The sequence below is a fragment of the Equus przewalskii genome, chromosome 32 (genome assembly GCF_037783145.1).
Source record: "Equus przewalskii isolate Varuska chromosome 32, EquPr2, whole genome shotgun sequence".
NCBI classification, from domain to species: Eukaryota; Metazoa; Chordata; class Mammalia; order Perissodactyla; family Equidae; genus Equus; species Equus przewalskii.
Window position 1 is genome coordinate 1308750 of NC_091862.1, and position 25888 is coordinate 1334637.

Here is a 25888-nt window from a genome sequence, read left to right on the forward strand (position 1 = left end):
TGTTAACATTGTTATTCTAAGACTTTGGGTGTGGTATTGTGGGATAAGGAAAATTAGTAACTGTACATTATTTCATTCTGTCATTTACAGTATTATTTAGAACCAAGTTTCTTGGCATGAGATAAAGAAAGCACAGATGTAAGAAATAAGAGGTTTAATAGAAACCCAGAATTATGAATGTAATTGACTACATCAGAATGAACTCATGATATATTTTATATTAAAAAAAGGGCCTCCTAATTTTAAATGGCCTAAAAACAATGGCCAGTGGTAGTGAGCACCCGTAGGGCCCAAACTGAGGTCCTGTTATATTACTTCCCACTAGAAGGAGCCAGGCTCCTTGAAGAAAGGCTCCTTGCTGTGTCTAGACCTGGAGTAAGAAATGTGTAAGATGAGGCTGGACTATCTGGACCTGGTACACAGCAAAGAAGCTATCAAAGTCACCAAGGATGGTGTCGAAAGATCGCAGGAGCAAACCTGAAGTTGTTCCACTGACCAGCTCACTGGTCCCCGCCGAAGGATGCTGACAAACCTGCTCATTATCTTAAAAATGGTGAAAAGACACCAAGAATTCGGCCGTTATCTTTCCTTTCCTGCATGAACTGACTAAAGTTAACTAATCCCAGATCAGGGGAACCTTCTCTTATGGAAGCGTGTTAGCTAATGCATGAAGAAGGAAGGAGAGAATATGAGTATGTAACCCTAGTGCATTAGTCAAGCTAGACATTAGCCATCAGTGGCCACTTGCAGCACAAAAAGAGGCAGCTACACATTTTGTGCATCTTTTGGATAAAGATAACCTATCTCTTATAATGTAAACTTGCCCAAAGTACATAGACTCAAAATAGAACCTTAACCAGCCTCTACATCCAATTGTCAACTTACAGGAAGTAAGGAGCGCAGACGGGTCTGTTAGGGGACACTACAGGGGGCAATCTCCCAAATCCAGGCTGTGAAAATACTCTAGGACAGACGATCCCGTTTCTTCAACAACTTGAAACAAAAAGGAAAGAGATGGATGTAAAGACCTATAGAAATAAAAGAGATTTAAGAGATGCATCCACCAATCTTATCTGGATCCTAACTCAATCCTCACTCTTAAAAAAAATGACACAAGACAAATGAAAATTTGAACATTGACAGAATATTTGAAAACAAATTGCTAATTTTTAAGATATGGTAATGATATTTTAGTTAATTTTTAAACAGACCTTACTCTTTAGGAATACATTCTATACTATTTACATGCAATTCTGTGAAGAGTAGTTTTCCTGAAAGATAATGCTACCCAGTCAGTCTGGGTGGGGAGTAGGTAGGTAACAGAAGAAACATAATTAATATGACATGATTAGAAATAAGCCATTTTTCTGTCTCTAACGTGTAGGATTGAGATAACACTCTGTACAATATTGTTTTCCCTTTCTAAATGGTATACAGACAGATACCAATTATATCTTCAAAAGTGAAAATACATCTCAATTTACATAAAATGATAAAATTACCTCACCTGGAAAGAAGTATACCCCACTATGAATACTTTCTCTAGGATTTTAATAAAGACCGACATACATAATCTAAGTGGAAGACCTCACTGACACCCTCAGAATATAGTGGAGACCCCAGAAATGCCATGTTTGGTAGAAAGCTACTGTAGCCCAGCACTGATAAAACTGTAAATGAAGCCACAACAACATCAGGCTGATCTATCAGTTAATCAACTACTTGCCAAAATGTAACTTAACACTCTTTTTCTTTTTTTTAATAGTGAAAAAAATTATATTTAGAATTAGCCAGCCAGACTCAGTTTAGATGATCCCAATTTTGTTGGCATCATCCACAGCACCATAGTCAGGAGCCAGAGGAACATGTGCGTTCTTCTCTCCATCAGGTCTGATCAGTGTGTTGACCTTGGCCACGTCAGTGTCATAGAGCTTCTTCACAGCCTGTTTGATGTGGTGCTTGCTGCCCCTGACATCCGCAGTGAACACAGCATGCTCCATCTTCTTCATGGCCGATGCAGTGGTCAGGGAAACCTGATGATGGCGTAGTGGTCAAGCTTGTTTCTCCAAGGGGTGCTCTTCCAAGGATATTCGGGCTGTCTTCAGAGCCCCAGTGTCTTGGTCTTCGAGAAGGTGAGTGACAAGAACCTTTTATTTGTGACAGTGAACACCTTTCAACACTGCTTTCTTGGCCTTCGAGCCTTTGCTTTGGCTTCTGCTTTGGGAGGGGGAGAGGCTGAGAGAAGTAAAGAAAATGAGGATGCAGGATTCAGAAATCCATAACTTCTGGTCTCAAGACCAATAGTGGGAGCCCCGGGCCACATGTGCATCACTGTTTCCTTTGAAGAATGCCACACTCTTAAAGGAAGAAAAAATAATGCAGGCTTTAAACCAAGCAGCGTTGGCCATGTTCTTAATATGATCAAAATGGATAAACAATTAAAAAAGTTACTAGTTAGGCATAGAAGCAAGAAAATGTATTCTACAAAGAGGCTAGAAAAACAAGAAATAGAAACATACCCCCAAATGGCCTGTATGTTGGATTGACAGAAAAAGACTTTAAAATAGTTATTGTAAACATACTCGTGGATTTAAGGTAGGAAATGTACATATTGAGTAAACAGAAAGGATCCAAGTAGAGAAATGGAAACTATGAAAAAGAGCTAAAAAAATACAATATCTGAAACTTAAAAAAAATCACTAAAGGGCTTAAGAGAGCATTGAACTTGTGGAATAAGAGGTCAGTAAAACCTATCAATAGAAACTCAAAACCAAATCTGCATGGCAGTGAAACTCCAAAGAAAAGTCCACCATTTTCCCGGCAGAGGAACCATAGAGCCTGTGTGGGCTGTAGGATGAGGCAGGAATCTAAGAGAAGAGGGAGCTCATGGAAGGGATCCGCTTCCCTGTGTATAAATCCACACAAGTGTCAGCTTCATGCCTGGATTGCACACATGTGGGATGGACCCAATTCAGCCCAGCAAGAATTTAGAGAATTAAATTTTGATTTCAACCAGTGCTCACAATAGGTGAGAAAGAACTTATGGTCTGAATTTAACCAGGTGGCTAGCTTGCTAAACCAAAACCAGTAACAGTCTCCAGAAGATTAAAACACAGCCAAGAGACTATGAAAAATAACATTCACGATGTCCAGTATGCAATCAAAATTTACTGAACATACAAAGATGAAGAAAACGTGACCCAGACTCAAGAAAAAAGACCAGGAAGAAGGCAACTCTGAGATGATTCAGTTGTTGGAATTAGCAAAGCTTATAAAGCAGCTAGTGTAATTATGCTCTTTGAGGTAAAAGAAAAAAAAAACACTGGTAGTGAATGGAAATATAGGAGTTATCAGCAGATAAGGAATAATAATTTTAAAAATATATCAAATGAAATTTTAGAACTGAAAATACAATTTGAAAAAAAATCACTGGATGATCTCAATAGCAGAATGGAGATGACAGAAGAAAGAGAGGACTTGAATAGAGATGAGTTGAAATTAACCAATATGGAGAAAAGAGGAAGAAGAGATTATAAAAATGAACAGAGCTAGGACCTGTGGGCCAACATGAAACAGTCTAATAGATGGTAATTAGAATCCCAGAGGAGAGGAGAAAGAGACTGGGAGACAAATTGACCTCCTGGGGCTGCCATAAGAAAATAACCACACACTGGGCAGCTTAAACAACAGAAATTTATTTTCTCCCACTTCTGGAGCCTGGAAAAGTGGGATCAAGTGTCATCAGGGTTGGTTTCTGGTGAGGCTCACGTCCTGGTCTACAGACAGTCTCTGCTGTGTGTGTGGAGGGAGAGAGTCCTCTGGTGTCCCCTTCTTCTCCTAAGGACAAGAGTCCTGTTGGATTAGGCCCCATCCTTATGACCTCACTTAACCTTTGTGACTTCCTTACAGACCCTCTCTCCAAATATGGTCACATTAGGGGGTTAGAGCTTCCACCCATGAATTTTGGGAGGATTCAGTTCAGTCCAGAACAGGGGAAAAATATATTTGAAAAGGTAATGACCAAAAGCTCCCCAAATTTGATGAAAAAGTAAACATTCAGATTTAACGAGTTCAATAACCCCCGAGATACCACTAAGCACCCACTGGAATAACTAAAAAAAGAAAGGAGGTGTAATATTTGGAACTCTTACATATGACCTACAACAGTGAAATGGGTGTAAAAGTTGTCTCGGTTTCTTATGAAATTAAACATATATCTACCCACTGATATAGCCATTCTACTCATGTGCAGATGCTCAACAGAAGTGAAAACATATGCTCACGAGACGCCAAGTACAAGAGGTTCAGGGTGGTTTCATTCATAACAATAAAAACAGGGAACAGATGCTAACGTCCACCAATAAGAGAATCAATAAAATATAGTATATTAACCTAACAAATTCTACTCACTAATAAAAGGCAACAAACTACTGAATCTCAAAAATGCGCTTGGAGAAAGAAGCCAGACACAGAAGAATACCTACCATATTATTCCATTTCTCTGAAGTTCTAGAACACGTAAAACTCGTCTATGGTGACAGAAATATGAGCAGTTGTTGTCTCTTGGGATTTCTGAACTCGACAGATGGGGCCCCGAGGGAACTTCCTGGGGCTGTGAAAAGACGTGTCTTGATTATGGTATGGTTTTTACAGGCATATGTATTTTTCACAACTCGACAAATTGTACACTTAGGATTTGCGCATTTTACTATATGTGAGTTATATCTCAAAAAAATCCTACAAATTTTTTTCAACGTTGTCCAGTAGGTCCAGCTGGTGCAATAAAGCAAGGACAGGAAATGGAAGTTGGAGACTGGAATGGAGGATAAAAATTCTCATTCTTTGATTATGGCATCCTTACGCACACAGGAAAACCAAAATAATCTATAATCTGTATTCATATTGACAGAATGAACGGATGAATTTATCAAAGCAATGGATGCAAACATAATTTTTCAAATAAGTTGTATTTCTATATACAAATAAATAGAAAATAGTTCTTTAAAAATGATAGCCTTTAATAAATCAGTAAGTCAGGGAGAAGGGACAAATCTTTTTTACAGAAGAATTTCAAATATTACATGTAAACACCTCCCCCTTTCCAGGAGTTACTAAAATGACAATCTTTGATTTTGTTAGACAAATTGCTTCAATGAGTAGAAGGTGTATTAAGAAATATGTTCATATAAGTGTTCTCTTCTTTGCTCTGAAAGGATTTTATACTACCCATGCATTCTCTAACATGGCCATGGTTGGCACCTTTCTAATTTGATATATCAGGACATTTCTGGTTGAAAAGATTTCTTTTAAATTATTCTATTGAGCACATTGGCTTATAACATTGTATAATTTCAGATGTACATTATTATATTTCAGTTTCTGTGTAGACTGCATCGTGTTCACCACCGATAGTCTAGTTTTTTTCTATCACCACACACATGTGCCCCTTTACCCCTTCCAACCTCCCCCTTTGCCCTTCCCCCTCCGGTAACCACTAATCTGTTATCCTTGTCCATGTGTTTGTTTATCTTCCACATATGAGTGAAATCCTGTGGTATTCGTCTTTCTCTGCCTGACTTACACGGAAAGCAGTATGGAGATTTCTCAAAAAATTAAAAATAGAAATATCATATGATCCAGCTATTCCACTTCTGGGTGTTTATCCAAAGATAACAAAAACACTAATTCAAAGAGATATCTTCCCCCTTATATTCATTGCAGCATTAGTCACAACAGCCAAGACTTGGAAGCAACTCAAGTGCTCATCAACAGATGAATGAATAAAGAAGATATGGTGTGTACATACAATGAAATACTGTTCAGCCATAAAAACAGATGAAATTTTGCATTTGTGACAGCATTGATGGGCCTTGAGGGTATTATGCTAAGTGCAAAGGTGTTTTGATTACTAGGCATTTAGATGTTGTAAGAAATGAAATAAACCAACCATCTCTTATTTATGAAAATCCAACCACTGTATTATTTTTCTGTATGATCTTTGAAAACATAATACCATTATTTTATACTAAAAAACTACAGGATATAATTCATTGGTTAAAAATACATGGATAAATAGATACATGGAGACACACACACAAGCTGGTGTTGGCATCTCCACATTTCATCAGAACACTAAGCCATCCATAGTACTGATTAATAAGGATTTTAATGCATGTAGACACACTCTTTTTGCCATGATTTTGAATGGTTTTGATAAATGCCGTTTTCCATTTTTGGCATCACTACTAAATATATTATTCCTGTTGAAAAAACAAGCAGATAATGGTGGTGCAGTCTAAAATATCTCTTATCAGTCTCCATTAGGAAACATGTTTTAATTAAACTCGGATCTTAATCTAATCTTTTTTCCTAGAATGTGAAACTGGCAATGGCCTAAAAAGATTTGGATCTTTGATATTGATGTTATAGAATTCACTCTGTTGATTTGTCAGATGTTTTAAATAAAATATTGAGTCCCTTGTTTCAGATTTGGGGTTTAGATCATTCTAGTGGTGAAAGCAAGCCTAGAGTTTCCTTGTCCAGTGGCTCGCAAATATCACAAGCAGCCAGGATCACCAGGTGAGTTTAAGAACGTACTGACACTGAACCCATACTATCTTCCCATCAAGGGGCTTATGGTGCTACCCGGGAACTTATGTTTTAGAAGCATAACAATAACTTCTAATGGGAACCATGGAAGCCCCAATCGAACATCCACAGGTGAGGGACGTCAGGGACTTGATTGAGATGACATGACGAGTAAATGGCTGTAGACACAGACAGACATTATTTGAGAATTTATTACTGCACAAAATCCACAGACAAGCCCACGAGATAAGTATCATTCTGGTCCCATATAAAGCTGGACATTGAGGCATGGGCATCGAAGCCACACAACTGTGGATGGCAAAGCTAAGGTCTGGAGTGGTGTCTGCACTGACATCCTCGTGTTATCACTGGTGTTCAGAGTTCTTCTCCCGATTCAGGACCCTTCTCATAGACAACATCCATGTTCTTACCTGGGTTTGGTTTAAACCAGGAAGGCATTCTGTGCAGTTAATTTTCACTTAACGTTTACTCCCATATTTACTCTTTCAATGCTCTTCAATCCTACGTGTGTCTTCTGCTTCTTTCTAGAATGGAAAATTCTTGGCCATGATTACTTCAAATATTTTTTCAATTCCATTATTTCTTCTCCTTTTGGCATTATAATTATGTGTATATTACACATTTTAAATTGTCCTGCAATTCTTTCATATTATCTTTCACTTTTATTTTCTTCCTGCTTGCATTTTAGTTGGGACATTTCTATTGACATATCTTCAAGTCATTGATTCTTTCCTTGGCTACGTCCAGTCCACTGATGACCCCATCAGAGGCATATTTCATTTTTGTTGTGGCCAGTATTTTTTTTTTGTTTTTTGAGGAAGATTCGCCCTGAGCTAACATCTGCCACCAATCCTCCTCTTTTTGCTGAGGAAGACTGGCCCTGGGCTAACATCGATGCCCATCTTCCTCTACTTTATGTGTCAGACGCCTGCCATAGCATGGCTTTTGCACAAGCGGTGCCATGTCCACACCCGGGATCCAAACCTGCGAACCCCAGGCCATCGAAGAGGAACGTGTGAACTTAACCGCTGCACCACTGGGCTGGCCCCTGTGATCATCAGTATTTTTTACTTGCAGTGTTAACTTTTGCTGCAATCTTAGAGTCTCCCTGCCTTAGCCTACATTACCCAACTTTTCTTGCATTTCATAGTCTTTCCTGTTAGAACCCTTTACATATTAATCATAATCATTTTAAAGTCTCATAATTCCAAAGCTGTGGCGTATCTGAGTCTGGGGAGCATGCTTGGTCTCTTTCTATGGTTCTGTTTCTCATCTCTCAGCACTCCTGGGAGGTTTTCGTTTGTTTAAAGCCAGACATAATGGACTGGGTCACAGGAACCGTGGTGACAAGGACTTTAGTGTGAAATTTTCCGGGCTGAGGTGCTGGAGGCTTCCTGTTCCTCCTTTCCTTCTTTTGTCTCCCCTGTTGTCCACTTCCAAGAACTTCTCCTTAGGTAGAGTCTGTGACTTGTGACCCTTCAGGCTGCTTTTATACAGGAGAGCTGCCCTGCAGCACTAAGATGCAGCGAGGGTCGCATTTTATCTACTCACTTTTCACCGAAGCTCAGCTGCCTGTGGGCTTGTGTTCCTGGCTGTTACCTTCACAGGGCGTTCTTAGCTCTTTCTCCCCTTAGCTGGGCTGGGGGGCTACTGGGGGCTGGAGTCAAGTACGTGCCTCCCCCAGGTGGATAAGCACTGCTCAGTCCTTTTCCCTGGAGAGCATGCCTCTGCACATGTTTCAAGATAGTTACTTTCCTCCTCATTCTGCCAGAAACACAAGGAATCTTTCTTGGCTCCTCGCCGTGAGAAACTGGGGAATTACTGGAGGTAAGATGCCCAAATGTGTGAGGTCCTCCCACAGCCTGCGGCCCAGGGGGTTCTGGTGGTCGTGCTTGTCCACACTCGGCCCCCTGCAGTTTGTCAAAATGGCTACGTAAGGGTCCATCAGCTGTGTCTGTTCTCTCTGTGGCTCTGAGGCACCTGTCGCTCCAGTTCCAGAGGGACCTCGGTTCTCTGACGGGTCTGAGGAAAGTTGTTGACTTTCAGGATGTTCTGATTTTTGTTGATAGGAGTGACCTTCAAGATCTTTATGGGTGACTCTGAAGCTGGAATTCTTGGTATCATACATTTCATTTTGAGAGCTCTTCGTAATTCTCTGAGTTTTTCCCCTTTTTACTTAGTTCTACTCTTGTTTCACAGATGCAGTATCTTCTCTGAAAATATTAACTATAGTTTTTGATTAGTTTAAAATCACCCGCTTTTCCAAGGAAGTGAAGAGAATGAACAGGCAAGCCACACACTGGGAGAACTTATTTGTAAACTATATACCTCATCAAGGACTTGTATCTACCTACAAAAAGAATATCAAAACTCACAGTAAGAAAACGAACAGCCTATTTAAAAAGGGGCAAAATATTTAACTGACATTTCAGCAAACAAGATATCCAGATGACAAATAAGGGCATGAAAAGTATTCCACATCATTAGACATTAGGAACACACAAATTAAAACCACACTGAGATAGCACCACAGGCCTATTAAAATGATTATATCATAAAAGACTGCCGTAGTAAGTGTTGGTGAGAATAAGTAGGAGCTAGTATTCTTCTATGCAGCTCTTGGAAATGTAAAATGGTACAACCAATTTGGAAAACACTTTGGCAGCTTCTTAAAAAGTTAAACACAAACTCACTCTACGGTCTGGCCTTTCCACTCCTAAGTATTCACCTAAGAGAAATGCAAGCATGTGCCTTAACAGAGATTTGTACATGAATGTTCACAGTAGCTTTGCTTTTAAGAGTCAAGAACTGGAAACAACATAAAATTTTATTAAAAGGTGGAAGGGTAAACAAATTGTGGAATATCCACACAATGGAGTACTCACGGCTCAGCAACAAACAATATTGCCTGCTGGTTCACACAACAGCATGGGTGAATCTCAAGATAATTATGCTGAGTGAGAGAAGCCAGACAAAAAGCGGTCCATACTGTATGATGCCATGTATGTAAAACTGTAGAAAAGGCAAACCAGTCTACAATGACAGAAAGTAGATCAGCGACTCTCTGAGGATGTATGGGGAGCAGGGAGGTGCCAGAGAGAAAGATGCAGAAGGGCACGAGGAATCTGTGATGCACACATTCATTATCTTGATTATCGTGATGGTTTCACAGGTAACATATATCAAAACTTATCAAATCATCCACTTTAAATAAGTCCATTTATTTTTCTTCAATTATACATCAATAAAGGTTTTAAAATGGAAAACAAACCAAAGTTCACATATTGTACAATTTAATTATGGAAATTCTAGAGAACTAATTTATAGTGACAAATAAATAACAAATCAGTGTTTGCCTGGGCATGGCGGTAGGGAGTTTGATGGTAGTGGGGCACATGAGACTCTCGGGGTCGTGGAAATGTCCTATATCTTGGTTGTGGGGGTGATCATTTTGGCATATCTACTTATTACAACTTGTCCCACTGTACACTTGATGGATACGCATTACCCAGTATGCAAATTATACTCCAACATCTTTTATTAAAAAAAATCAAGTCTAGTTCCTGCGTATGCGTTCCATGGGGTTATGTTTAGGAGAGAGAGAGGTTTCAACAGCCACCACGGAGAATAGCATTGAGAGGCTAAAAGAAATGAGTGAGCAGTTAGCATATCGAGTCCATGTTATTTCTTCTGCTAAGGAATGGCTCCCTCATTGAAGGATTTCTGGGCAACCCTGAAATAAATCTGTGTCAAACAAATGTTTACAAGATGTTGGAAATTGTGGAACTCTTCTTTTTTTTGTTTTCATGTAAGGGAACTCCACCTCAGTGATGGTGTTTACATGAGCGCAAAAACTATTTAAAGTATAAAAAAATTCAGGAGAGCAAAGAATACAGTTTGTTCTGAGATCCCGCTCCAATCCATCTAATTCCAATTATTATCCTGCAATGAATGAATTAAAACCATCTGATTTAGTCATGTTTGTAAAATGCTCTTATTATAAGGACTTTGAATGTTTTACTTGTTTCTTTTTATAATCATTGGGTAATGACCCTCCCTTTTTAAAGTTTAAATGTCAAACATAGATGTCAAATGAGTAACGTAAAAGATTTGAGCATATACAATAGTCATGTGTAATATCCCGGAAACGTCTTATTAGACTTTCCTCAGAGGGCTCCTGCCCTGAGAGGCCGAGGATGGTTTTAATTATTTGTTGAAGAGCATGAGTCTTTAAAAATATTAAACTATGATGAAATGGAAAGAATATTTTGAGGCAGCTACAGACAGAACCCTGCCTGTCAGGATGAAAGGCTGGGAGTGAGTCACCCAGCAGAGGGAGATGGGGTCACACTTCCTAAGCGAGGAGGTCGTCTCTGCAAGCCGATTACACAACAATGGGATGGCCCTCTCACCACCGGTCCTGAGAGGCCTGGGGTGAATGCTGAGTCAAGACCCCTGGGCAGCGTGGCACCGTAGACATCCTGGGGGGGTGGGCATCACTCCCCAGCCATGCAGAATGCGGGTTCCTTGGAGGAGTTGCTGGCATGGCTCTTTTTGCTTTGGAGGAGAATATCTAAATCTGACAATGTTGTGCACATATGAATGAGTTCCTGGGGAGCCATTCCCACTCCAGACAGAGAATGTCTTTCTAGCATTAGGGTGATCGCTGAGCATAGATTGCACTGGGAATCATGCTGCTTTTAGTTAGGCTTTTGGGGGCAAATGGCTTAAATAAGAAAGTGAAAGGTTATGAGAAGGTCGAGACTTTTCTTTTTTGGTGAGGAAGATTGGCCCTGAGCTAACATCAGTTGCAAATCCTCCTCTTTTTGCTTGAGGAAGATTGTTGCTGAGCTAACATCTGTACCAATCTTCTTCTATTTTCTATGTGGGACCCCACCACAGCATGGCTTGACAAACTGTGTGGGTCCATGCCCAGGATCAGAACCCCCGAACCCTGGGCTACTAAGGTGGAGCGCTAACCACTATACCACCGGGCCAGCCCCCTCAAGGAGACTTTTAATCAAGATGATGCCAAGAATTCCTGCTTTAAAGGCCCACCCCCACTCCAAACACAGCAAAGATAGAGAAACAATAAATAATACAATAAAGTTGTTGTAGGATAAAGAGGAACAACAAGAAGCAGCCAGAGCCTGGTTTACAACTTTAAATAAAATCTAAATGTAGGAGAGGCCCCACTGTGAGTGAAGGTGGGGTATGAAGGCCATGGGAACCTGGGAGCGATGCTTCTCCAAGCCCTGGGCCTCCAACCCGAGCTCAGCCGTAGAGCAGAGGGCAAAGATCGCGAGCTGGAAAGACGGAGGGGCAAGTGTGAGTCACCCAGGAGAGGGACGTGGACCATATTTCATACCGACTGAAAACCTTCTTCACTCTTTTCGCATTCTTCCACTGCCTCATCTAAACATCTGCCTCCTAAATTCTGAATAAACTATTCAGCACGGTTCTCTCTGTGCTCAACCCAACGGATGAAAGGGTTGATAACTCCAGGGAGATCAGTCTTGGCCGTGTCAAAAACCACCAACCCTGATTTTATTGTAATTGATGTTGGTCACCGTCTAGAAGGAGTGGTTGCATAACTGAAACCCGATACCACGAAGACCACAACAGAGGTTGGTAAACAATGACACGACGTGTCTCCTGAAAAACCAGTCAGTTCTTCTAGAAGTGGAAAAGGAGGAGGCCTGTAAGGATGTTATGGGGGCCAGCCCGGTGGCACAGTGGTTAAGTTCACACATTCCGCTTTGGCAGCCTGGGGTTCACCGTTTTGGATCCTGGGTGTGGACGTGGCACCGCTTGGCAAGCCATGCTGTGATAGGCGTCCCACATAGAAAGTAGAGGAAGATGGGCACAGATGTTAGCTCAGGGCCAGTCTTCCTCAGAAAAAGAGGAGGATGGGCAGCACTTAGCTCAGGGCTAATCTACCTCCAAAAAAAAAAAAAAAAGAAGAAGAAAAGCAGGATGTTATGTGGGGTCTGAAAGAGGAGCAGTCGTTTGTCAGATAAACTACGAGGTAAGTTTAGGCTTTGAGAAGTCTACAAGATGCTAAGGATGTAAGCATAAGCAAGGAAGCCCCTAGGAAGTCAACAGACTGACAGCCTCAATCAGCCAAGCCTGTGAGCAGGTTGTCCATGGGGATGGTGCTACAGCATGGAAAACAGCAGGCATTGTGGGGCACAGAGAAGGGACACTTACTCCAATCGTCGGGACTAGTGGGGAGCTTCCTGGAGGACTTAGCTTGGAGAGAAGATGCAGCATATGCAAGGCATAGAGAGAAATGACCTCATGAATTTGTACCTTGACTGGTGCTACTGATGACACAGAAGATGGAGGCAGACATACTGGTTGGTAGCAGGTGGTAAAGATTCTTAAATGCTTTCTAAGAAATCTGGGATGCGTCTGTTGGCCAATGAACAGCCATTTGAGGTGTAAAGAATCAGAAGGGACCAGATCTATTTTGAATGAGATGTGTTTTACAAGGATAAATAAACTGTGGTACCAATGTGGCTAGGACAGACTTGAAAACCAGGGGGGATCATGAAGAGTTAGGACCATAACCCCATTACTGGCTTCTGCCCCTTTGGTCTTCACATGCAGGATGCTGTAATCACAGTCACCTTGCTGCTGGGAGACTAACAAAGACACTTCTAGAAGTTCACACACAGGCTTGTGATTCTTTGGGTTCTTTGGGTTCAAGAGTATGGGCTTTGTGGCCTAACAGACCTGCGTTCCGAAGTTGATTTTATACCTTATTAGCTGTGTGATTTTGGTCAATTTGGGGTAATCTCTTGGCACTTCCGTTTTCTTATCTATGGAATTTAAATAATAACGTTCAGGTCTTCAGATTGTCTTGAGGGTTAAGTGTGCAATACATGGACACGTTAATAGTGATAATTGCTCAACAGTGTTTCTGCTCTTGTGTCCTGCCCTCTGTGTGAGGAATGACAAGCCCTCCCCAGGTGATCTCAAAGGGTAAGGCCACAGGATCGGGGTTGAGAAACTCTTTGGAGTTAGGTCTGTTGAAGGAAGAGAAGAAATTCATGCTTCACCACCTGTCTTAGAGAACATCAGGACAGTGTTTTTTTCTGAGGTGAATCAGGGGTATCAAGAAACATCTCGTTGAGAATGTTTCGTTTGTTACTGGAAATACAGAACCTGGAGGAGCATGAGGGTCTGGATACATAACATGAAAGTATATGAGTGAAAACTGAGATCATAGGAGTGGAGGAGGACATGTAGAAGGAATAAAGAGAGAGGAAAGAGAAGGGCTGGAGACGGACGCCTGGGATCCACAAGAGAATTGTCAGAGGAGGAGAGGAGCCAGCACAGGAGACACAAAGAGCAGCCAGAGATGCCAGAGGATCCCCCGAGATGGAGAACTCCACCATGGAACCGACCTCGTGTATATGGCACTGTCTTGGCGACCCTCATCCTCTAAATTAAATGTGACATAGGTGACTGCAGTAATTTCTTGTGATTATTTTGGAATTCATCAGAGTCTCTTACACTACTTGTTAAAAACATACCCTTATTTGACCCAAACAATACCAACCCGTCATGCCGTTGACAATTCAGTTAAGCTCGTGCCGCCTGCTTTAGGCATTTGAGGAAACAGCTGTGATTATGTGAACCAAATACCCTAGCTTCCAACTTATAAAATTAGTAGCATCGTCACTTTGTTGCTTTTGCAGTTAATCGGTGGGTTTTTGGCTCTTTTTCTTTTTCTATGATGGCAGAGCAACTTGAGAATCTTGAGCTGAAGAAGCTGCTTAAGCATTACACCTGACTTTCACGGGGGCTGGATCAAACCGAGAGAGCTTCCTGGAGAGAAAATTAACAACTGGAAAACTGAAGAATCATATTTACCTTCTAGAAAAGGTGGGGGCCCTGCAGACCTGGAGTTGTCAAGGTCAAGAACCACAGTTATGGTTGTTGGGAAGAAGTGGAAGTCTCTTGTTTCTGATCCTGCAAAGACAATGCTCTTTGTAAGAATTCTTCCCACAGAAGTCCCTAGATTTGTGTTCATTGCCCAAGTGTCGGGGGGTGAGGTGGCTCACTTCCAGCTCCAACATGTGGCTGGGAGGCAGGGAGGGCACAGTTCATCTGAATCAGCCATCAGGATGTCTTCTCAGCAACGAGAGGAGTAACAGAAGCTGGGTGTTCATGTCCAATCACAGATCACACATAGCATGAGGGTGCCCATGCGAAAGTGTACACAAGCACACACATGTGTGTATGCACACATACGCACACATATACACACACAGGCCACACTAATATGCTGACCTTTGTCACAAAGCCTGTTATCAAAATGGTAGACTTTACCAATAAAACAATCATTTATGTTTTTTTTTTAAAGATTTTATTATTTTTTTTCTTTTTCTCCCCAAAGCCCCCCAGTACATAGTTGTATATTCTTCGTTGTGGGTCCTTCTAGTTGTAGCATGTGGGACGCTGCCTCAGCGTGGTTTGATGAGCAGTGCCATGTCCGCGCCCAGGATTCGAACCAACGAAACACTGGGCTGCCTGCAGCGGAGCGCACAGACTTAACCACTCGGCCACGGGGTCAGCCCCCAATCATTTATGTTTTTGCATCTCATTCTCCTAAATTTTAAAATAATTTTTAAATGGTCTTTACAGTTCTTTCCACTCCCACCTGGAAATGACAAATAGCCAACGTCTCCCTTTCCATCTCCTGTTAATGGGTTCTTGCTGACAAACCCTCTTCCCCACCCGCACTCTGCACCCCCTTTGTCACCCTCCGCTCGTGTGGAAGGCCTCTGAAGAGGGTGGCGCTGTGTTCCTAGCCAGCGCGTCTGGCTCAGCAGTCCTTCATGTCTCTCTGTGGCTTTGCTCATATGGCTCACACAACTGGACTCCTCCTTTCCCTGAAAATACCTCTTCCTTTTCTTCTTCCCATAGACTAAAGCCCGTTACATCTTTCATGGCCTGTCCCCTCATCGCTGCTCCAAGAACATCACATTCTGATCCTTCTCCAAGAATCCCGCCCACTGGACAAGTACTGCACGTTGGTGACACTGGCTCACATTGTGTGTGTTGATTTATGGTTCCATGGAGACTAGAATCCTGTATTTCCATTTCCTTCAGAGCAGAGTTATTTAATCTTTGGCACAGTCCATAGTAACTGGCTGGGGGCGGACACTTAGGTCTCCTTACCAACGAGAAATAAAAGAAAGGATAAGTGTGTGTGGGGGGTCATCTAAATTTCATTTTCCCGTTTTTATTTTTGCCTATTATTGGTACATTTATATTAAATATCAATCATGTTTTAATAGTTAGTACTTGCACATGACACACAATTTTAAATGCTCAAAGAATGTAAAGGAGAAGGTCCCTTGTGCACCCGTGCCTCATTTTGCAGCCCCCTCCCAGGAGTCACGTGTGTCGTGTCTTTTCCTAGAGATGTCCCATCCTCCTGTGTGGTGAAGGATTCTTTAGTCCATGTAGCTGTCTCTGTGCTTTGATTAAACTAATAACACGGGAAATCATCGAACGTCAGGAATGAGTTTATCTGGTTTAGAACGAGGCTCCAAGATCCTATGTAGGGATCCAGAAGAAAGAATGGAAGTAACGCTGCCTGACTCCGATCAGTGTTAATCTTGGGTCCATCTTCCCAGAGTGAGACTGAGTCAGTGATGGAAGCAGCAGCTGGTCTGTGCTTGGCCGGACGGTGGGTCTTCAGAGAACATTAAGTTCTCTGTCATTCACGTGTCTCTGTTATTAGACCTGAAAACCAAACAAAAAACATTTCTAATCCAGTTACAAAACTCAGAAATAGTATTTATCTGATATATTTTTTGAATGTGTAAGGTATGCATCACTGCAATCATGGAATTTTCTTTCTGTTATGTTGTGCCGTATCTTCTAGTCAAAGGAAAATTAGAGGCACACACATACATTATACAAGTGAATTATTGGGAATAAAAACACTTGTTTGGAAAGACTTCTTGGCATGCAGCGAAATCAGGGAGTTCGCTTTCAAGAGTGATTTGCTATCAGGGTGACGTGACAGGACCAGACGGCAACATGAGGTCCCCTCCCTTTCAGAAGGAAATGACTCGTACACAGAGACCTGGGACCCAGAGAGGCGTTTTCCTCCCAGAACCCCTTTGCTGTTTGCTGGTTTAGAAAACACATGCACAGGGCCGGCATCCCTAACCGGAGGAATAAGAGCCCATGGGGCAGAAGAGCTGTGGACAGGGACACAGGCCAAGTGACAGCGAGGGGACCTGTCCAGCTACGTGTGGGATTCCCGAGGGAACTTGCCGCTAGGCTGCACTTTCAGCCCCAGAGTCCACTTCCTTTGGAAGATAAACATGTTGAAACTGTGTTGAAGAGTCTCCTGAATCAAACGCTTCATGAAGGACAGCTCTGTTCTCTGTTTTATCTCTGCAATGCCTTGAGTCAGAGATGCGTCAGGAGGCTGGCGAGTCAGAACGGAATAAGCCTGCATTGTCGTGACTAGTTTTACAGACGGAATTTATGCGCCTCAGCATCACCTGTTGCGTCCTTCTCTCCAATACTTTCCACACATGTCGTTACTTGTCCAACGTGTCAGCTTTGAAGAGCATAAGAGTGTGGACTCTGTGTGTCCTAGTCCAGCGTTCTCAGCCCCTGGTGTAGTGTTGGGCTCATACTGGAGAAGTGCACAGAATGTGGATAGGTCATGAGTGAACGGATGTTGAGAAAGGCCTGGGTCCTGTACTTATGAGCAATGCCAGTGAAATTTTTAATAGTGTTGGGTTTTAGTGTTGATCTTCAGTGGCAGCTTTCATTTTACGTAACAGGATTAACTTATTTTTTATGACATATATACGTATATCGAATCATCACATTGTACACTTTAAATATCTTACAAGTTTGTCAATTATACCTCAATAAAGCTGGGGAAAAAAACAAACTTACTTTTTGTGACAATGCTTCCATCAGATCCCTCTCATGGGGCAAAAGACTCCAGATGCTCAGCATGTAATAATCTTTCTTTTCCTTGGAAAGCAGATGGGATTACAGATGCAACATGATCTTTGTGTCCTTTCCTCAGAAAACCAACCATGTAGAGGGATAGAGCGTAGAACACTTGTAGATGAATCTCTTTCTCAAAGTCTCTGAACTTGAAGATGGGGCTGACTCGCTTTCCACCATGGAACAGAAAGAACCTTGGCTCTCTCTGCCTCACAGCAGGTTAAAAGTTGTAATTGAGTGTTGCTTGAGTTGCTGCCCTAAATATGCTAGTGGGGCATGATTGATGATGCCAAAGGCACAGAGTTTCTGCCCCACCAGAGGAGAGAGGTCAGAAAATATTCTTTCATTGAAGCATTTCAACTATTTGTTCCCACTGAACTTGGCTCTGCCTTTTGGACAAGTTCTCTGGTGCCCCCATCTCCTTATGAGAAAGGGCGACAAGCTACGGGGTCCTCGGGGAACAGAGAATCTCACTCAGCAGCCGTTGGGGGCAGGAGGGTCACACTGGAATGCTGCTATCATTGTCCCGGAGACGGGTGAAAGGGAAAACAAAACTGCCCTGGCTGGCCCCGTCTTGATGGCCTGAAACTTCTCTCTCACCACACTTTGAAGAAGCAGAGGAAGGCCCAGGCAGACAGAAGAGTCGTTTTGAATCTAGCTGCTTCAAAGGCATCCTTGAAACATCAATCGTTATCACTTGACTTTTTTGCAAAGATATGGCAACTGGATAAGGACTCGGCCTTGCCCTCAAGAAAAGATAGTGAATCAGTCAAAGTTCATCTTGGCACATTTCCTTTTCCCTTGCTCAGCCACCAAAGCTTTCTCTCACGCCATCTCCCCCTCTAGGAGGAAGTCAAATACTCATTTTGTAAGAGAGAGTGCTGCCTAAGAAATGGCGGGTTCCCATTGAAGTCTGCATCCTTACACCTCCCATCATGGCTGGGCTTCTGTCCTCAGAGAAGGCCTCTGGCTCCTACTTCCTCTCTGTGCCCAAGGACCTTGGTCTATCGTATTCCTTCTCACCTTGTTCTTCAAGAATAAAGTCCCCAAATAATTTTAATGGATGTGGGAGGCTAAATCATGGCCCCAAAGCTGTGGGGATCCTGATCCCTGGACCCTGTGACTGTTACCTGATATGGCAAAGGAGACTTGGCAGGTGTGACGGGATTAAGGGTCTTGAGATGAGGAGATGATCCTGGATTACCCATGCGGGCCCTAAACGCCATCACAGTGTCCTTATAAGAGGGAGGCAGAGGGATATTTGACAGCACAGAAGAAGGATGAGACTGAAGGAACTCATCATGCTCCTTGCTACAGAGACGGAGGACAGGGCCGAGAGCCAAGGAGCCTGAGAAGTTGGAAGAGGCACGGAAACAGACTTCCCCATGGCCCAGGAGGCAGTGCTTGGTTTTGACCCAGCAACACTGGTTTTAGACTTCTGACTTCCAGAACTATAAGAGAATAAATGTGCGTTGTTTTAAGCCACCAAGTTGGTGGCAATTTATTTCAGCAGCCACAGGAAGCTAACGCAGTGAGCAAATATCTGCCGAGAACAAAGATTGCATTTCCCAGCTTCCTTTGCAGCTATGTGTGGTCAAGGTACTAAGTTCTGACCAATGGGACATGTGTGAAAGTACGGTATCAACTTCCAGAAAGTATTTCTTTTTTTTTTTTTTTTAAAGGTATGCTTTTCTTTTGGTGAGGAAGATTGGCTCCTAGCTAACATCTGTTGCCAATCTTCCATTTTTTTCCTTCCCCAAAGACCCAGTATGTAGTTGTATATCCCAGTTGTAAGTCCTTCTAAGTGGGATGCCACCACAGCATGGTTTGATGAGCAGAGTGTAGGTCCACACCCAGGATCCAAATCTGAGAACCCCAGGCCACTGAAGCAGAGTGCGTGGACTTAACCACCCGGCCAGAGGGCTGGCCCCTCAGACAGTATTCTTAAAGAAAGGGGTCTATCTTATCCCACTCTGTCGTTCCCATCTGGTAATGCCTGTGTTTTCTGGGTGCCAGCAGGCATCTTGGACCATGAGATGAATTTGGGAATCATGTCTACACATGGTGGATCAACAAGATAGAGTATGCCTGAGAACAGACCCTTGGGGGCCATACTAACCTGGGCTGTCTGTTCAATATTTTACGTGAAAGAGAAATAAACTGTTCTTAATGGCAAGTGCTATTCAGGCTTTTCCATCAGCCCAACCTAATCACAGTGAAGAGAAACTAACCATAATCATGACAATACATCTCCTTGTCCGTTTTCTCCAAAAGGCTCCGCAAATGAAGACATGCTCACTAAATTTTTTTGGTGAGGAAGATTTGCCCTGAGCCAACATCTGTTGCCAATCCTCCTCTTTTTTTTTTGCTTGAGGAAGACTAGCTCTGAGCTAACATCTGTGCCAATCTTCCTCTACTTTGTACATGGGATGCCGCCACAGCAGGGCTGATGAGTGGAGAAGATCTGCACCCGGGATCCAAACTCTTGAACCCTGGGCTGCTGAAGTGGAGCTCAAGGAACTTTAACCACTCGACCACGAGACCGGCCCCTCACTAAAGTTTTTAGCGTGGTGCTAATCATTAATCGATGCATAGGTAGAAAACCATCTGATTAGATTAATTACAATAAGACGTAGTTGACTAAGAACGTTCTCATGGTTTGCATTGGAAGAAAATGTATATAGATACTATTTTTGGTGGGCAAGATTCGCCATGAGCTAACATCTATTGCCAATCTTCCTCTTTTTTATTCTTCCCAAACCCCAGTACATAGTTGTATATCCTAGTTGAAAGTCCTTCTAGTTCTTCTATGTGGGATGACGCCACAGCATGGCTTGATGAGTGGTGTGTAGGTCTGCACCCATGATCAGAACCGGCCAACCCAGGGCCGCCGAAGTAGAGTGCGCTAAATTAACCACTAGGCAACAAGGCCAGCCCCATTGAAGAATAAGTACATTTTTAATTAAATGTCCCTCCTACATTGTATCTTCCAAGTTTTAGGATAAAATAAAAGGAGAAAGACATGAGGATACCTCCCCTATGATCATTCTCCATCTTTAAAGTTTCACCATGGTTGAACCGTTGGGAATTGCAGATGAAATTTTTTTTGGTGTCTGTTACTGCTGTTTAATTTTCAAGTTCACTCTTATTTGTCTCTGACTCATAGAAGACAGGAGTTTTCTATTTAGGTCTATTTCTGAACATCCCACTGTTGTTCTCAGAGTGCTATTTTACGGAAGCAAATGCTGGGAATTGCCTATGTCTCAGGTGCTGGAACTCCCCAGATGGGTTCTTTAGAAATAGCTGCTTTTTCTGTTTATGGAATTCCAGATGAGCACCCTAAAAATATCACAGTAATGAGATTCATAAAATCTAAGCATCATTGAATTGCACTTTTCCTTCTGTTCACGGAACAAAGCTTCGCTTTTTTAAGTTCTTTTCCAAATTCTTTCTCTGCGAGGCCAATGGAGATGGAGTTGCAAATGCTGGCATCTGGCCGGTGACCCCAGACACGTCCTTCTTGCCTGGAGTGAAAGAGGATTAAAGTTGGCCCCTGAGTGTTAATGCTATGGAAAGTTTTTGAGAAATGCACTGACAACAAAAGCAATGTTTGATTAGGTACAGCTTATCATCATATGTTGAATAAAACACTTGAGGCTCTTGTGAAAACAGACTTGGTTGCTTAGTTTTGTACCTTCCCATCTTTAACTAGGCCAGGAAAAGACATGTCTTTTTCCCTCTTCTCAGCACCTTGGCAACATCAGTTCCAGTTCCAGCCAAAATCTAGAAGTGTAGAGAGAGGTGATTGAGAATAGCCATTTAAAAAAGGCCAATATGTTTAATACTACACAATGGGTTGGCTTGAGCGTGGAAATTAGTATTCAGCTCGAGTCTTTGTATCAGAGTGGTTTCAACAGGTTTTATTGGCTGCCTGTAGGGGAATGACTGTATCTTTACCCCTCGGAAGCAGCATGGAGCACCCACAAGGGAACACGGCCAAGTTAATGGAGTCAGATGAGCCAACCAGATATACCCTTTTCAGAAATATGTTGAAGAGGATCACTGTCTTCTAGTCAAATTTGATATTTGAATTTTCAATGGATTGAAGTTCTTTAGATTTTTTAAATGAATGCTATTCCCGTGAGATTTTGCATCTTTGAAAGAAATGCTAAATATATCTTTAAACATTGTGTAAGGTTTGCTGTTGAGAGTATGTCCCACGAACCATTCATATAAACATATGAACTGGAATCCAGACATGCTTGAGAAACTGGATAATTTTAGCAGGAGGAATCAGAGTTTTAAAGTAGAGTGTTGAGCAATGGCCTTCTCATGGCAAATATCAAAAGGTTAAGAAATATACTTTAAAAAACCTCATAACAGTTGGTATGTGTGTGGGTGTGCAATTGATAACGAATTTGGTGTCCATCTGGATCTGCTGCTTTCTCCGCAGGCCCTGGAGTGGGTGAGGAGTGGAAGTTACTATCTGCAGGTCTACACTGAGGGTCCACGGCTGACTCTCCACAGTCACCCTTTTGTGGTGCCACAATCCTGCTGGTCTGTCCCCTTGACCTTCATGCATTGCTTTATTGTGATGACCCATATTGTGGGAACCATCTAGAAGTTTCTGGGTCAGTGACAGAGAGAGCTCATTGCTGTTGGAAATGTAATTAACAGGTAAGTGGTCATGGAGGTGTGGGTTAGTGGAGATCTAATCTCTATGGAGGAAGAAATTGGTCCCTCCTGGTGCAGTCTCTCCTCAGCAGCAGCAACTATGTTGTTCTTCAGGGAACTGGAGGGAACAAGGATTCATATAGACTCACAGAACTATTTATGTTACTAGACCATCATTGCAGTATACAGAGTCATTGGCAAAAAGAGCAGCAGCATGCTTCCGAATGTCTTCACACTGAATCCCCTGATGACAGCCCAAGAGCATGATGGGAAATTCCCTGGCATCCTATCGCACCTGTGAGACTTCCACAGTGTGGCGTCGTGTCATTTCAAAGAACACTTAGTTTACAATAATAAATGTACTTTCTAGCTTGAGGTACATTTAACACGAGTGTTTACTTGGCAAGGGTCCTGAGTCTTCCTTTTCCATTTTAAATAGAGAAAAAGGATCCATAACACGTGGCCGTTCTATCTGCAAAACCACAAACATGGTCTCTGCTAATAAATTGGGGGAAACAATGGTTTGTGCTACCTGAGATGCCAACACATGACTTCAGAATACAGAAAATACTTAATTTTTTGCTCATGTGAATAAATGAATGAATGAATTGTTCTCACTTAAGTGGGGGGGGGGTGGAAGTAAAAATGTGAGGATTTAAAGGAAAAGGATAAATTTCACTTGAGATTGCCAGCAAGTGTTCAAGGCCACCTGTGGACTGGATCATGGCAGGTGGCTAGAGGCTTCTCAGGGGCGGGGGGCTCAAATCCTGTATCACGAGCCCCTTCTTCTGCTCTGAAGTATGACAAGGGTGGTGTAAACCCAAGAAAATGACAAATGAGAGATACAAATGTCACCTTAGGCTATCAGTCAAGTGTCACCTAGCACATGGCTTTCTGTGGGCACTGTTCTCTCGGTACCCACAGGACATGCTTCAGTTCTGTTGAGAAGGGACTGCCTGACTCTCCTTTTGCCATCAGCTGCACACAGCTGCCCTTGCTTCCTTCCTCGACACAGCTGAGTCGTTGCCTGGATTTCAGGGGACCTGGTGGAGGTCTTTAACATGCTAATTAAAAGAAACAAACAAAACGATTCCTCTTTTCTGCCTATTCATATTCCAAGCTCATAAAAGCTCTGAACTATCCGATTTCTTTCCTCACCTTCTTTGTTAGGGACCTCCCTGCCCAGGACACACCTTTGATGGGAATTAACGGGAAGATTTTCTCGTGGGTGTGTACCATGTAGGGGGGAGCGAAAGTATCTGTTTTGCTATCACTCATTTTATTGGAAAGAACTCAGCCTAAGTATTAACAGGAGAAATTCTAGTGGTGATGAGGTCACAGAAGATGCATGTCTGGGGGAAATTTAGCATCAGCAACACCTCACTGACGCAAGCCTGCCTCTGTCTGCATGTTTATTTGGAGGCCCCTAAATTCACGTTCAAATCCCACGTTCCACCGTCACTAGACTGCACGTCATGTCGTGTAGACATATTAATCACAGCAGTGCCATTCATTGAAATCTTATATGCCTGACGTCTTAAGTTTTATATAAATTATTATATAATCCTCAAAATAGATCTCTTAGATAGACTGGTTATTTTATATATATCAACTTATTTAAATACATCTGTGAGGCAGTGTAACTTGCCCAAGGTCACACAGTTGGTACCAGGGTCTGGGGGAATCCTGGGTCTCAGGTCTGCATAAATATTAAGCTCCCCCAATACCACCTCTTACTCCTTATTTATTAATCAAGAAACACAGAAATAGAAGAGAAAAGCGGTTTGGGACTTCTCCCCTTTCTCTGGCGTGAATAATTCATTCTTAGCATACACAACATAAACAATGCCAATGCGTGTCTTTGGGGAAACAATTACGCAGAAGGAGTGATGTTATTGCAGGGAATTTTAAATGTTTGATATAAATTTATTTCCACATATCTGGATCCTGAGAATTGGTAAAAGTAATGAGTCATGTCACCATGTTTTGATTTAGCATCAATTTTAGGGTCACACAAGAAGTTGCAAAATCAATAAACTTAGATTGAAAAAATCAAGCCGTAATCTCTTACAGCCTCTTGATTGAGTGGAAGCCAGGAAGGCCTTGGGTCAAACTGGCTAGAGAAGCGAGTAAGGGTCAAAAGTGGAGAGGCGAGATGGGGAGCCAGCACGCAACAAGAGCAATGCCGCCAGAGATGATGCAGACGAAAACTCACGGAGGCAGGATGACCCGGTGCTCATTGTCTAGATATGTTTCATGACTAGGCTTTCCAGAAACACTGGTTGGTTATGATGTACATTGTTAGATTCCATCGAACAGTACTCTCGAGCAAAAATTCCCTTTTCATTCCTCACTATGGACCTCAGCAATGCAAGCCCGCTCACCCTCTCGGAACAGATGAGGCCCCCCCTGCTCCTGCTGGAACCTGTCTCCACCCCAGCCGGTGTTGTTTCCCTAAATGCAGGAATTAATCTCCTCCTGACATTCTTTCATACTCTCCTCCTACAGGGAGTGGCACTGATGCCTGGTGTGTGGAGTGGACGACTTTCCATCAGTTTGGGTGAAATCCACCCAAAGATTTGGAGTCCATCCTTCAGGGCACAGGGAAGGACAGAACTCTTTGCTGTGGTTCCCGGGAATCTTCACGAGTCATGGAAGCAGCTCCTTGAAGGGGCAGGATTAAGTGACTCCTGAAAGTCAGGAAGCGTATGTTGTGGGTTTTTTTCAAATGACGCCTGCCAACATCCTCTTAAGGTGATCTTGAGGGCTGCTTTCCATTCCAACAAGATATCAAAGGGGGCGCTTGATCCCACATGAGAACAATTCTGTGTCACTCTTCATTTCTGTGGCCAAAGGACTCAGGAGTCCTCAGCCGACCACCTCTCCCTCACCAGCCCCCCTTCGCTTCCTGCTCTCCTGGCTGCCCCCTTTCACTTTCTCTCCTGGTTCCAACTCCTTTCAGCCCCCGCCTGCTGGTTCCCCAATTTATTATCTTCCACCCTCTCTTCTAACTCCACCTCTTCGTGGGTGAGCTGACAGTGATCCCCCGTGAAGGCTGGAGTCTTCCACCCCAGCATCTGCAGTGCTGGCCTCTTTGGAGTTCCAACTCACTTGTCTGCCTGCAATTCTCTGAGGGGACCTCAGACCCAGCACGGCCATTGTAGTTCATGCTGTTCCCTCAACCAGCACCCCTGTCTTCATGCCCTTTCTTGACTGACTCATTCCCACTCCACCTGCTGTCCAAGCTGAAAGTCTCGATTCCTCTTCCGTTCACACCCCCTGCCCATCCCTTCAGTCTCCAACATGGCAGTTCTCTTCCTCCGTGTTCACGACCCGGACCCCCTCCGCATGTCTGGCCCCACGGTCTTGCAGGAAGTCTTCATAGCCTCCCACAGGGACTAAGACAGTGGCCCGGACCTTTGCCCTGGCTCACCTCGTTTTCTCCCCTGACCAGCCAATCCTCACGCTGGAGCCGGGATTGTCTTCCTAAAATGCCAAACTGATCCAGCGATGCATCTGCTCAAAAACTATTGGCCACTCTCACGCTTTGCTGGAGGAAGGGTGAACTGGCCCCCATCCTGTGGAGGGGGTTGGGCCATACTTTCCA

The 25888-nt window shown here is 43.0% G+C and overlaps 1 pseudogene; it reads right to left on the minus strand.

Annotated features, from left to right (window-relative positions):
* Positions 1–1784: 1784 nt before the first annotated feature.
* Positions 1785–17098, minus strand: LOC103557761 (large ribosomal subunit protein uL23-like; annotated as a pseudogene).
* Between the last annotated feature and the right edge of the window lie 8790 nt (positions 17099–25888).